This window comes from Canis lupus, chromosome 17 (genome assembly GCF_011100685.1).
Source record: "Canis lupus familiaris isolate Mischka breed German Shepherd chromosome 17, alternate assembly UU_Cfam_GSD_1.0, whole genome shotgun sequence".
Lineage (NCBI taxonomy): Eukaryota > Metazoa > Chordata > Mammalia > Carnivora > Canidae > Canis > Canis lupus.
The window spans coordinates 35,046,407-35,059,126 of record NC_049238.1 but is presented as its reverse complement, the minus strand read 5'-3'; the positions used below and the strand labels follow the sequence as shown (position 1 = coordinate 35,059,126).

General features: G+C 42.4%; 1 protein-coding gene across 8 annotated transcripts in view; it reads left to right on the top strand.

Annotated features, from left to right (window-relative positions):
* The first annotated feature begins 1,866 nt into the window (after positions 1-1,866).
* Positions 1,867-12,720, top strand: part of LOC119877167 (zinc finger protein 501-like) — a 31,854-nt gene continuing 21,000 nt past the window's right edge. For 3 of the 8 annotated variants that reach the window (XM_038561404.1, XM_038561402.1, XM_038561400.1), the window contains exon 1: positions 12,032-12,231. The gene's annotated coding sequence lies outside the window, so the exon portion shown is untranslated. Of the gene's footprint in view, positions 2,998-4,457; positions 4,817-6,242; positions 6,328-7,433; positions 7,564-9,443; positions 9,558-10,972; positions 12,232-12,720 lie in introns of those variants that run through there. The other 5 variants (XR_005372388.1, XR_005372386.1, XR_005372387.1 and 2 more) reach the window with 5 other exon arrangements.

Genomic DNA, 12,720 nt, shown 5'->3' with positions numbered 1-12,720 from the left:
ACCCATTAAGTTGATCCACCAATAGCAGTGTAAATTTAACGTAACTGAACATACTAGCAATTTACTTTTATTGGTCTGCCACTGAGATATTTATTTTGTTTGCATTATACCATAATTTGATAAAGCAAGATTTAAATAATTAAAATACTGAAGTTACTCATTACACTAATGACAGTAGCTGTTAAAAAGAGAAGGAGTAAAAGCCAAGAAACAATATGTAATCAAGTTGGTCACTGCCTTGGGCAACTGAGGCTCAATCCCACTGGGACCTGGGGAGTCCTGTTGAATAAGCCTCAGAATTGTCTGCTTTGAAGTGGGGAGCATTTGTCTACTGGCCCCATTGGTTAAGTGTTGCTGCATGAACACCAACGGTTTCTGTAGTCATTCTCTGTGGCGTAATCAAAAACTAACACTAGGGAGGAAAGTGACAAGTATGGGGTACAACTGAAGCAAGGGCTTATCTGATTACGTTTGTGCAAAAGATGGCTGAGGTAAAGTTTAGGCCAAGAGAATATAAGGTAGTGCACCCAAGGTGTTTGGTATGAGGGTAGAGAGTGAGCTCATTTGAAATTGAGCTTGAAATGCTTGTGAAATATCCAGACATACATATCTGAAATATCCAGAATGTTCTGTGGGCAGACTGAAGCTGAAGAGTGATCTCAGATATATGGATGGTATCTGAAACCATAGGAGTGGTGGGAAATAGCTTATGAAGGTGTGTGTAGGAAGAGACTAGGATCTAGGATAGGTCCTTGAAGAACACTGAGATTTAACAGGAATGAAGAGAGGAAGAGCCCATAAAAGGAGAATGAATAGAAGACAGGGAGGTAAGAGAAACATTAGGTGAGAACAGGGTCAAAGGAAAGACTTTGAAGAAATAGAATAAAAACCATTCAATGTCGCCAAGTGGTCAAGAGGTCATTCGCCTTTTCACGAAGATTGCATGGAAGGCAAAGGAGGAAAACTTTGCCCTTCTGAAGCAGAAGCCAAAGCAAAGGCTTTGGAGGCTGAGGCCAATAAAGCAGTGCTGAAAGGCGCCCACAGTCACACACACACAAAAAGATGGCATCTACATTCTGATGGCCCAAGACACTGCCTCTCGGAAGGTAGTCCAAATATCCTCCAAAAAAGCTCCCCCAGGAGAAACAGGTTGACCTCTATGCCGTCATCAAATTCCCCGTGACTATGGTGTCAGGCATGAAGAAATATTAACTGATATAATTGCAAAGCCCAAGTGTAGCCCTTGTTTATTGTTATAATTGGAAAGGGCAGTAGAATGGACATTTTTTTTAAAAAGGCAAATTTGTATACTTAATTACGGGCAAATATGGTAAGTGAGGGAGAAGGTGAAGTAGCAGATGCCTGAGGAGCACAGGCTGAACTAGACAGAAAGCTGCCTAAGAAGAGAGGGGCCCGCAGTAGGGAGTCGGCCTAGGGCAGGTGAACAGGCCCAGGAGACAGCTTTGGTTCTTCACTCCTCTGCTTCCCTTCATTTAAAAAAAGAAAAAAAAAAAATTAACAGACTTATTCATGAGAGACACAGAGAGAGTAGCAGAGACACAGGCACAGGCAGAGGGAGAAGCAGGCTCCACGCAGGGACCCCGACATGGGACTCGATCCTGGGTCTCCAGGACCACACCCTGGGCCAAAGGCGGCGCTAAACCTCTGGGCCACCCGGGCTGCCCTCCCTTCATTTTTCCTACAAATGTCTCCTAGCCCTTTTGCACTTGATCTTAGCCGAAAGGCCGAGAAGCGATCCCTACCACCTTTTGAATGACGCATTCAAGAACCGGATTGGTACCCCAGGGGGCGGGACCTCCGAGAAGGGGCTGGGCCTCAGGGTTTCCGCTGCGCCCGCGGCCTTCTGGGAGTCGTAGTTTCCGAGGGCACTTCGCGCAGGCGCTCTGTGGTCCTTGCGCCTTGTGGGGCCGCTGCGAGCCGGCTGGCACCCAAGGTGAGGACCACGGGTCGGGCGTGGTGAGAGCGGCGGCCGAGGGAGGGAGGTGTTGAAGGAAGGGCAGACAAGGAAGGAGGGATGCGAGGCGCAGTGAGGTGAGGGTGGAATCGCAATGGGGGTGTTTCGAACTATCCCTGGCTCCGCCCCGAACCATCCTTGACCTTGATCCGACCTCCTGCGGGGCAGGGATGGAGGCGCCCGCTGCATTCCCTGCGGGACTCCGGGTGATGACGTGGCCGCGAGGTGAAGTGAGATGTCGGTAGCCTGGTCCCGGAGCGTGAAATGACGTGCCCTGGGGTGCGCAGGGCCGCGCTCCGCAGGGCGTGTTCCCCGGCAGAATGGCGCATTTCCTCCCCTCTCCTTCCTTCCGAAGCCGTGCGGTCCTTCCCCTGCTTACCCGGGCTAGGGGTTCAGTACCCCAGGAGTGAACTGACTCCGCTGAAACCTGCTGGTCCGTCTTTCCCGGAAAGCACTCAGCGGCTCATTTCTCTGTTCCCTGGGCCGGGTCCAGGGGTTTCAACGTCTTCCACCAGGCTTGTTGGAGCTGCCCAGCGGCGCTCCCTCTTCTGAGTACTGCTTTCCAACACCAACCAGACTTCGTGCAAAACTTGGTATTTCAATTAATCAGATACTTCTTGAGTACTATATGAGTACTATATGCTTTGAAGAAAGCAAGATTTGATTCCCAAGATTTACCGCCTACTTGGAAGGATAAAGATATAAAGATACTTATATACTGGGTGATTGAATCAGAAATCTGAGAGTTCAAAGAAGATAAAGACCCCGACTCTTTGTTTCATGATGTGGGTCCATTTGGTTGTAGATTGGAAAAGAGTTTCTAGGCTTGGCTGGAAACATCCTTAGCTTATTTTAATGACATTGGTGGGCATCTTAAGGTTAATATCCCCTTTTGGTTCTGAGTCATAGAACCAATGAAGATGGATGAAGACAGGATGCCCTGTCTGCTCTATACTCCCAGGACTCCAAAGAGCACTTAAGAGGTGAGGTCTAGTAGCAGAACATGAACAATGAAACCTCAGGTGAGGAAGATGGAAGCTTGCCTTTGCTACCTGTCTTAGGTCTTCTTGGGTTGCAAATTACCAAAGCCCTGCACAAACTAGTATGAGGGGGATTCATTTTGAGGATACTTGGTTAGGTCACAGAGCCCCAAAGAAAAGACTACAGGTGTGTAAACGAACTGGGGATGGAACAAATTCAAGACTCTCTCTTAATCCCTTGCTTCTGCTTCTGTATGTATTTAAGTTTTATATTTCCCTGTCACTGGTGACTGGCTTTTTCGGCTCTCAGATTGTATGACAAAATGTGACTCTCGAGGTCTCCCAAGTTTTCATGCCCTCAAGTGGAGCCTCATGAGAAGAGATGGACTTCTTTTTCTTGGTTCCACTTCCAAAATTTCATGGGAAGGACTAGTTGGTTCAGATGCCCATCAGTTTAGGCCAGGAAATAGAGTCAGTTACTATTGTATGGATGTGGGTAAAGCAATTTCCTTGAAAAGTGTGAAGTGTTGGCAGAGTTCAAGAGACAGAACAATAGCTGCAGCTTGCTGCCTGTCACTCACCTTGAAATATGACTACATATTCCTTCTCTAAGAACTACTCTCCTTTTGCTCCTTGGAAATGGCTGAGTGGGCAAGAGGTGGAAACATGATCTAAGGTCATTGATCTCTCAATGGCTAGCAACCAGTATGTTCTTGAGAATTCTAAGCAGGAGACACAGAAGCATTGGCCAGTTAATTGTGGGTGTGAGATCCATAAGCCCTGGAGGGCTGGGAGTTAAAGACCTCATTGAACCTTCTCTGTACAGAGGAGAATGTTCTGAAAACATTCTCTTGGGGGATGAAGAGATATAAGACCCATCTAGCCCTTGATGGCTTTAGAGAGCACCCTTTGTTCTAGCACCATTCTCCTTTGTGGTCACCTCCTAGCACATGTCCGATGGCCTGCATACATAGAAATTATAAGCATAATCTTGCTCTTGGCCATTCTAAATGTCCACTGTGGCACATCCAGGTTCTCTATGTAGAGATCTTAAGAGCAAGAGAGAAAGATGTACAGGACCATCATTATCCTTCAGTATCCACCAGAGTATACAAGTCTATTAATGAAAATAATAAAATCTAATTGGTAGTGGATCACAACCATAATTAGAATCCAGAAGATGGTGCCAAATGTGACTTATCCTACTGGATTGTGTGGATTGTATTACATAGATCAGCCTCAGACGAGCATTGATAGGTCCCTTTACCCTCTTTCTTTTTCTACTCTTCTGCCCTCCCTAGTGGTACTGACTCCATCTTGCAACAGCCTTTGTAATAAAACCCTGACAGGATGCTGTTCTAGCATTCTCCATTGGCAACCTTGGGGAGACCATTGTTCCTGGCTCCTCTCCTGGAAGGGTTTTTCAGACTTCTCTGAATAAAACTTCTGTTAGATGAAGGAATCTTTCTCATGAGAATATTATTACCTCTTATGTCTTCCAGGTACTGTTATATCACAGACTGTCTCCCTATCAGGCCCAGAGATGAGTACGACTAGAGACTCTTCATCCTATTCCAGATGTATAGTTACTCTGTGGAGTCTGCCTTCACTTTCTGATATTTGAGTGCTGACAGCTTTTTCCACTTGTGTCCCACACCTGGACAATCTGATAAGGAAGCCTGAATGCTCTCTTCCTGGGCATTGGCAAGAGATTCACATCACACAGACCCCTTCCTGTGGGCATGTAGGAATGCTCACCCTGGCCCTAACCACAATAAAAACACAGTCTCCTTTCCTCACTCAAGCCATTTGGGATCTGCTTAAGGGGCTTGCCCTGATCTCTCCAAAAGACCTCAATTATGTAAGTAATAAACCCTTTCATATACTTGGTCTGTGTTTGTGTGTATGGCATCATCATTCTCAGTATTGGAACCAAAATTGGGGTGGGGCCTGTCTGCCTCTGCCGGTGACAATACCCTCTTGGACACCCTAGCTCTCTAGCTAATCCTTTATTTCCCATGGTCTTCTGTGATGCCAGCCAATGCTGTAGGGGCAGTGGTCAATCAGGCCATCCTGGTTGGTCTTGCTGCCCTTCTTCTCTTGCTAGAGAAGCAAATGTATTCAGACATGGACTCACCATTGAATAGCTGGGTGTCATTCTGTGCATAACCTCCTAGTTCTGTAGAAACAAAAAATGACTGACAGGGGTGCTTGGCTCAGTTGGAAGAATGTACAACTCTTGAGTGTAGGGTTGTGAGTTCAGGCCCCATATTGATGTGGAAATAAATAAACTAAACAATGGCTCTAACAACAACAACAACAACAAAATGAACCTAAATAAACTGGCTGGAATTTCTAGCATCTGGTGTCTGACTCTGTTTCTGGGTTGAATGAGATTCAGTCACTTTATTGAACCTGTACTTGGGACCTTTGGCAATCAGGAAGGAGTTAGGACAGGAAGCCAGTGTTCTTTAGATCCTGGTAGGGGCCACAAATGTCATGAGTCCTAGATGCTGTTTAATTATAGTATCCTTATAATGCCCCTTGTACCCTAAAAATAACACCTGAGCTGTCTTGAAAGTATTTCTCATCCTTAGAACTAAATAAAACTTGACTAATACAGTAATACAGTAATTTGCTTTTACTTTTTTTATTCCTGCTCGTAAAGGCTTCATAGTAGCCTTACAAAAAAATGTTCGTATAAACAATCTCCTGGTCATCGTGAATTTGAAAGTCAAATTGAGTTATTTATTAAATGGCTTATTTATGTCAAAATACTACAGAACACAATCCTTATAGACTTATTAAATGGGGTAAAAATCAACTTCATTGTAAACTATTTGATTTTTATTAGGTTTCTGATGTGGGTTCTGTTCCCAGGAAGCTGCTAACTCAGGAACAGAGTTGTGGCAATATCCATAATTTCCATGCCCTGGGAAAGGGTGAATTTACTTCTAGACTTGCTTTGTTCTTTGTAGAGTATTGAGAGTGAGGGCTGTTTCATACCTAATTGATATGTAGAGATTTTTTTTTTTAAGATTTTATTTATTTATTCATGAGAGACACAGAGAGAGAGAGAGAGGCAGAGACACAGGCAGAGGGAGAAGCAGGCTCCATGCAGGGAGCCCGATGTGGAACTCGATCCCGGGACTCCAGGATCACGCCCTGGGCCAAAGGCAGGCGCCAAACCGCAGAGCCACCCAGGGATCCCCCAATATGTAGAGATTTTTAGTCTGGGTCAGACAACTACAAAATGGAATTGGCCTCTTTTATGTTTCCTTCTCTAGCTTAGCCAACTCTGGCCTGGGCCTTTTCCAAGAGAACATAGAAGAGGAAAGAATGGCAGCTGTGCCCCTAACAGCCAGATGGCAGGTGAGTTGGCCTTCTCTTCAGTCCAGAGGTTCTTTGCCATCCTTGGAGATTGGTCCTGTTATGGTAGAAGTTGGGCTCTGTAGAGATGACTAGTACTTTTTCTATCTTCAGATTCTCTTCTTTCTCACCATACAACACAATTGTAGGGATCTTCTGAATGGCCCTTCATAAAGCCTTGGTGACCAGCCCCATCATGTGTTTTGTAATGATTGGGGAGCAGAGGATTGGGGCAGCTATGCCCTTAGCAATGAGCTCAGGGAGTGCTTAGAGAACTTTCATGAGAATATAAAAATTCTGAATCATCTAGTCTGGTATATTCTATTCTTTTCAAAGGGATACCATATTTTTTATCTTTTTTTCTCCAGTTTTAGTTCTTAAATGTATCTTCTGCTCCTCATATACTTATCAGAGATATTCCCTTGACTTAAGGATCAGTTGTTCAGCTGAAATCTCATGGATCCATGAATATTAGAGCAGGAAGGGAATTTAAAGATCATCTAATTCTTTAATTTTGTAATTTAAAAAATTGAGGCTAATAACAGTATCCCTGAAGTTTAGAGGCTCTGCCATGGATACGATGACATGAGGTCATCACCAAGAGTTTCATGCCTCAGGTCACAGACCTATAGTTCTTTTTATTTTTATTTTTTTAAGATTTTGTTTATTTGAGAGAGAGAGGAAAAAAAATTAATCACAAGCCGTGGGGAGGGCAGAGGGAGAGAAAGAGCCTGACTTGGGCTCCAGTCCCAGGACCCAGAGATCATGACCTGAGCCTAAGGCAGACTCTAACTGAGTGAGCCACCCAGGTACCCCATCTTTTTTTTTTTTTAATTAGTCTCCACACCCAGTGTGCAGCCCAACATGGGGCTTGAACTCATAATCCTGAGATCAAGACCTGAGATGAGATCAAGAGCCAGACACCTAACTCACTGAGCCACTCAAGGTGCCCCTAGGACCTGTACCTCTTATGCAAAATATCCAGTGCCCTTACATCATTAAAACCATTTCTTTCCTATTCTATGTGTCTTCCGGTGCTGTATTCTTTTGTCTTCCTTGGTGAGACGTAAAAGAAGACCTATAGATGAGTAAGAACATGTTTGTCTTTTCAGAAGTCTCTTAAATTTAAGGATGTGGCTGTGAAGTTTTCAAAGGATGAGTGGAAGCAACTGGTCCCTGCTCAGAGGGCCCTTTACAGGGAAGTGATGCTGGAGAACTATCAGGATTTTGTTTCTTTGGGTAAGCGTGACTTTCTGCAGTTACTCAGAATCTGCCATTGTGTGTGTGTGTGTGTGTGTGTGTGTGTGTGTGTGTGTGTGTGTGTAAAGAAGATGCCCTTCTTTTCTTACGGGGGCAGACTTGTACACCTTTGGATAGATCCCCAGGAAGGGTATGAATCGTTTGTGAGTTCATTTGCCTTTTATTGTTTGTATTTAACTAATGACTGTCAACACTGTCAGTAAATGGCCATTTTGATCTGGATAGAGTCTGTAGGATAAGTGAAATTTGGTCTGAGACCCTAGCTTTAAGCAAAAATTTTTATTATATAAAATGGAAAATGCCCCTTTCCTGGGAATTGCCATAAGACAAAATTAGATAAATGTTTCTCTGTTTTTATCTAAAATTGTGAAACAATGGAAACAATGCAGGCACTTGGTAATAGGGATCTAGGTAAATGAATCATTATATATCCATAATGGACTACAGTATAGTATGGGCCTTAACCATGAATGATATTTATAGAGTTAGAAAGATACTAATGATATATTATTAAATAATAAAAGCAGGATATGAAATGATTGGAACCTGAGTACATTTTTTTTTTTTTTTGAACCTGAGTACATTTACAACGTATATCTGTATGCATAGAAAAAGTCTGGATCCTAGAGACCCGGGATCGAATCCCATGTCAGGCTCCCGGTGCATGGAGCCTACTTCTCCCTCTACCTATGTCTGCCTCTCTCTCTCTCTCTCTCTCTCTCTCTCTCTCTCTCTCTCTGTGTGACTATCATAAATAAATAAAAAATTTAAAAAAAAGATTAAAAAAAAAAGAAAAAGTCTGGAAAACTACAAAGAAGGAGACATTTTTAAAGACACAGTGATGAACACCAAATTTAGTATAATGGTTACCTCATGGGGGGAAAAGGGAGGGCATTGGGGAGGGGCTTCAATTTACTGTTAATGTTTATTTTTTAAGTCAGATGGTGGTTTGTAGATTTGAGTCTTTATGCCTTTTGTATGTCTTAAACATTTAATAATGCATTTAAAAACTAAATATAGAAAATTTATGTATGTTATTATATAAATTTATTTATATATGACATTTATAAATGACACTACTTTAGGGATGCCTGGGTAGCTCAGTGGTTGAGCATCTGCCTTTGGCTCAGGGTGTGAGGCCAGGGTCCTGGGATCAAGTACCACATTGGGCTCCCCCTAAGAAGCCTTCTCCCTCTGCCTATGTCTCCGCCCCTTTCTCTGTGTCTCTCATGAATAAATAAATAAATATTTTTTAAAAATAAAAATAAATATCACTGCTTTAAATCATTAAAAGCCAAAGGTATTATAATTTATCTTTTTAAAGATTTATAAAAAATTATTAGTGTTTTCAGTTTTAAATGTTTAATATTAACTGCATCTAAATTAAATAATATTTCTTAAACTGTTCCAGTTTGATTTATAGTTGCATCAAATTCAGTATAATTGCACAGAAGTATAATTAAGGGATACAAATCTATTATTATTTTTAAAAACCACAAAAGAAAATGGGGTAGCTTCTTCACCTTCGTCCCTTGAGATGCAGAACCTTCTCCATATTTCACTTCTCTAAGCTAAGAATTTTCCTTCAACTCACAAGAATACTAGTTCCATTTGAGTAGGTTCCTAGATCAGAGAAGAATTCATGAACTACTTCAATAGATCTAATTTGGATTTTCTAGAAAGTCAGTATTGACTTCCCTTCAGAGAATGAGAATTAGCATCTTATGTTAGAAATGAGCATATGTTTTTTGGATACTTCCATTTTCCTCCCTAGAGAGAAAGGGGATTTTATTACACCCTAGGAGGGTTGTGAATTTCTATCCCAAACAGCCATTTCTCATTTTGTCCTTTGGGAGCAGGACTTCTAGTTCCTAAACCTGATGTGATTTTCCAGTTGAAGAGAGGTGAAGAGCCATGGAATTTTGATTTTCAGGAAGATGAAGAAAGAGAAGTCCCAGCAAACACTTTTCTAGGTATGTGTGAACTGGGCAGATGGGATTTTGCTGGACAGTTCACTTAGAGACCACACCTTGGGATGGTCATAGGCCTGTGGAGATGGTCACTGCCCTACTGGGCCTTGGTTTGGAGAACTTATGCCCAGATAGCCACGTGGCTTTCTTGTCGCCTTTTTCAGGTTTTTGCTTAAATATGCTGCCTTCTCAGTCAGGCCTGCCCTGACAACCCTGTCTGTAAATTGAACTCTCTCCACCTCTTTCCTCCTCCCCAGCCATGTGCTACCTAGCTCTCTTCTCAGGGCTGTCTTCCTAACATACTATATTTTTACTTCTTTATTTTGTTTAGTGTTTGTCCATACCTACCCTGATTAAAATGTAAACTCCATCAGAGGTTTTATGTTGTTTACTACTGGATCCCCAATGTTTAGAACAGTACCTGGTACATAGCACATCCTCAGGTATTTGTCAGATGAATGAATGTTTAGAACAGTACCTGGTACATAGCACATCCTCAGGTATTTGTCAGATGAATGAACAGGTAGCAAGATCCTACCTGTTGGAGGTTTTCGTTGGGGGAAGTAAGACAGAGGGTTGAGAACAGTACCTGGTACATAGCACATCCTCAGGTATTTGTCAGATGAATGAACAAGTAGCAAGATCCTACCTGTTGGAGGTTTTCGTTGGGGGAAGTAAGACAGAGGGTTGAGAACCTTATTTGTATTTAATTCTGATAACACTTTTTAATCTTTACTAGTTACCTTTTACCATATCTCTTTCCTCTTCCTTTAAAAACCATTGTAATTTACAGTTTACTTTCTCAGGTCCTGGCAGGTCTTCCTACTTAAACTCTCTGCTGTTTAAACTCATTGACATGTAATAAACTGCCTAATCATTTCTTTGTGTATCTCCTGTTTTTCTGCATGTCTCCTTCCCTGAAATGCTCTTCTTTTGGCTGTTTGCATGGTTAACATATCTCTCAGAATTCAGCTTAAATGACACTTCTAGATGGCCATTCTTGAATTTTCCCTCTAAAGAAGACCCCACTGCAACTTCCATTCACTGGACTTACCACCATCTATTATATTTTGTTTGTTTACTCTTTGTCTTCTGTCGTGTAGAATATAAGCATCATGGGGGCAGGGACCATGTCTCTCTTGTTCAGTAGAGTCCCAGAGACTTCTACTGTGCCTAGCACTTTGTAGGCACCTAATAAACATCTAATAATGAATAACGAAAACTTGTTTAGTGGCCTAAGTGTGCACCTTCCACTTCTCTTCTCTGTTACTCTGCCATTTTTCTGTGATGTTTTTCTTTCGAGGGGTTACCAATAAACCAGGCAGGATCTTGTATTCATTCTATTCTTAACACAGATAATGTATTCTTTTTTACTCACATTAAGACCCAGTTATATCTGTAATTTCTATTTGTTTTAGACCAGAATGCTAGACTTGAGAGCCAGAACTCAACTCAAAGGCAGGATGTTTCTAAAAAAGCAAAGTCACAAAAGACATTAACGGAAAAACTCAGAAAAGGTGGTCCTCTGGGTCCTGTACTTGGCCCAGAAAACCTCAAGGGCACCAGGAAAGAACATCTTTCAGGGAAGACTTTGAAGAAATCCTCCCCCAAGGAGGAGGACACGCAAAGATCCACTCCTGCCAAGAAAACCAACAAGAAGGGGAAAAACTTTGAATGCACTGTATGTGGTAAGACCTTATATAACCACTTATCCCTCACTCGTCATCAAAGGACACACACTGGCGAGAAGCCCTATAACTGTCAAGAATGTGGGAAAGCCTTCAGCTATAGGAGTAGCCTTAAGAAACACCTGATGTCTCACACTGGGAAGAGTCCCTTTGAGTGCAATGAATGTGAGAAAACTTTCTATGACCGGCTGACCCTTACTGAACACCAGCGAACTCATACCGGAGAGAAGCCCTTTAAATGTCACGAATGTGGCAAGGCTTTCTTTGTCCGCTCATCTTTTACTCGCCATCAGAGAATTCATACTGGAGAAAGTCCTTACAAGTGTACAGAATGTGGGAAATCCTTTACCCAGAAAAGCATCCTCGCTCGTCACAAGCTCACTCACACTGGAGAGCGGCCTTATGAATGCAAGGGGTGTGGCAAAGCCCTGTTTGACCGCTCCTCCCTCATTCGCCACCGGAGAGCCCACACAGGAGAGACTCCTTTTGAATGTAATGAGTGTGGGAAGGTTTTCTTTGATCGCTCATCCCTTAATCAGCATCAGAAAATTCATAATGGAGACAAGCCCTATAAATGCAATGAATGTGGGAAAGCCTTCCTTCAGAAGAGACCACTTACACAGCATCAGAGAGTACACACTGGGGAGAAGCCCTATGAATGCAGTGTGTGTGGGAAGGTGTTCAGTTGCAAGTCCTCTATCATCCAACATCAGCGACGTTATGCCAGGCAGGCTTCAGAGTATCATAGAGGTGCTTCAGGCCAGCAAGGGACTCCCATAGAGACGTAAGATGCTTTTGCTCAAGATAATGAAGATTTTTGTTTGAGTACCTTCTAACTACTGCTTATTCTCATGCCTCCATTTGGTATTAGAGTCTCAATAAATAGTCTCAATGGACCATGCCATAGACTTCCCCTGGGATGCCTCATACTTAATATAATACTCCGAGGATCCCCAGATTGGTCAGAAGCTCTCCAATCAATATGTTTTGTAAGTGTTTGAAGGGGACCCTAAGATAAGCATCATATATTTGTATTTATTTATTTACTTATTTATTTACTTATAATTATTTTTTTATTTCTAGATTGCACAATAAGAACAGGAACTATTTCATATCTATCCACTGTTGTGTCCCCCGTGTGGTGCCTGCCACTTATTACATATTTTCTCAATGAATGAATACCTGTCTAGTCATAAGAACTTGAGTCCCCAATCAAAAGCACTTTCTAGAGCTAGAAACTTGAATAAGAAAATTAACATGAAGCTAATATGTATGTAGGACTCTAAATACCTTCACTATAATTGTGCTATTAGCTCTTAATCCACTCTTGGACGTTTCTAGAGCCCTAGTTTGGGTATGCTCTGTTCTTCACTCAGGATCCTTAGTTTCCCTGAGCTTTGTCTCTTCTGCCCTCTAACCTGAACTTTGACCTCTAGTAGACTAACCTGTTACCCTTGTTTCTAGGTTAGTGGTTGCGT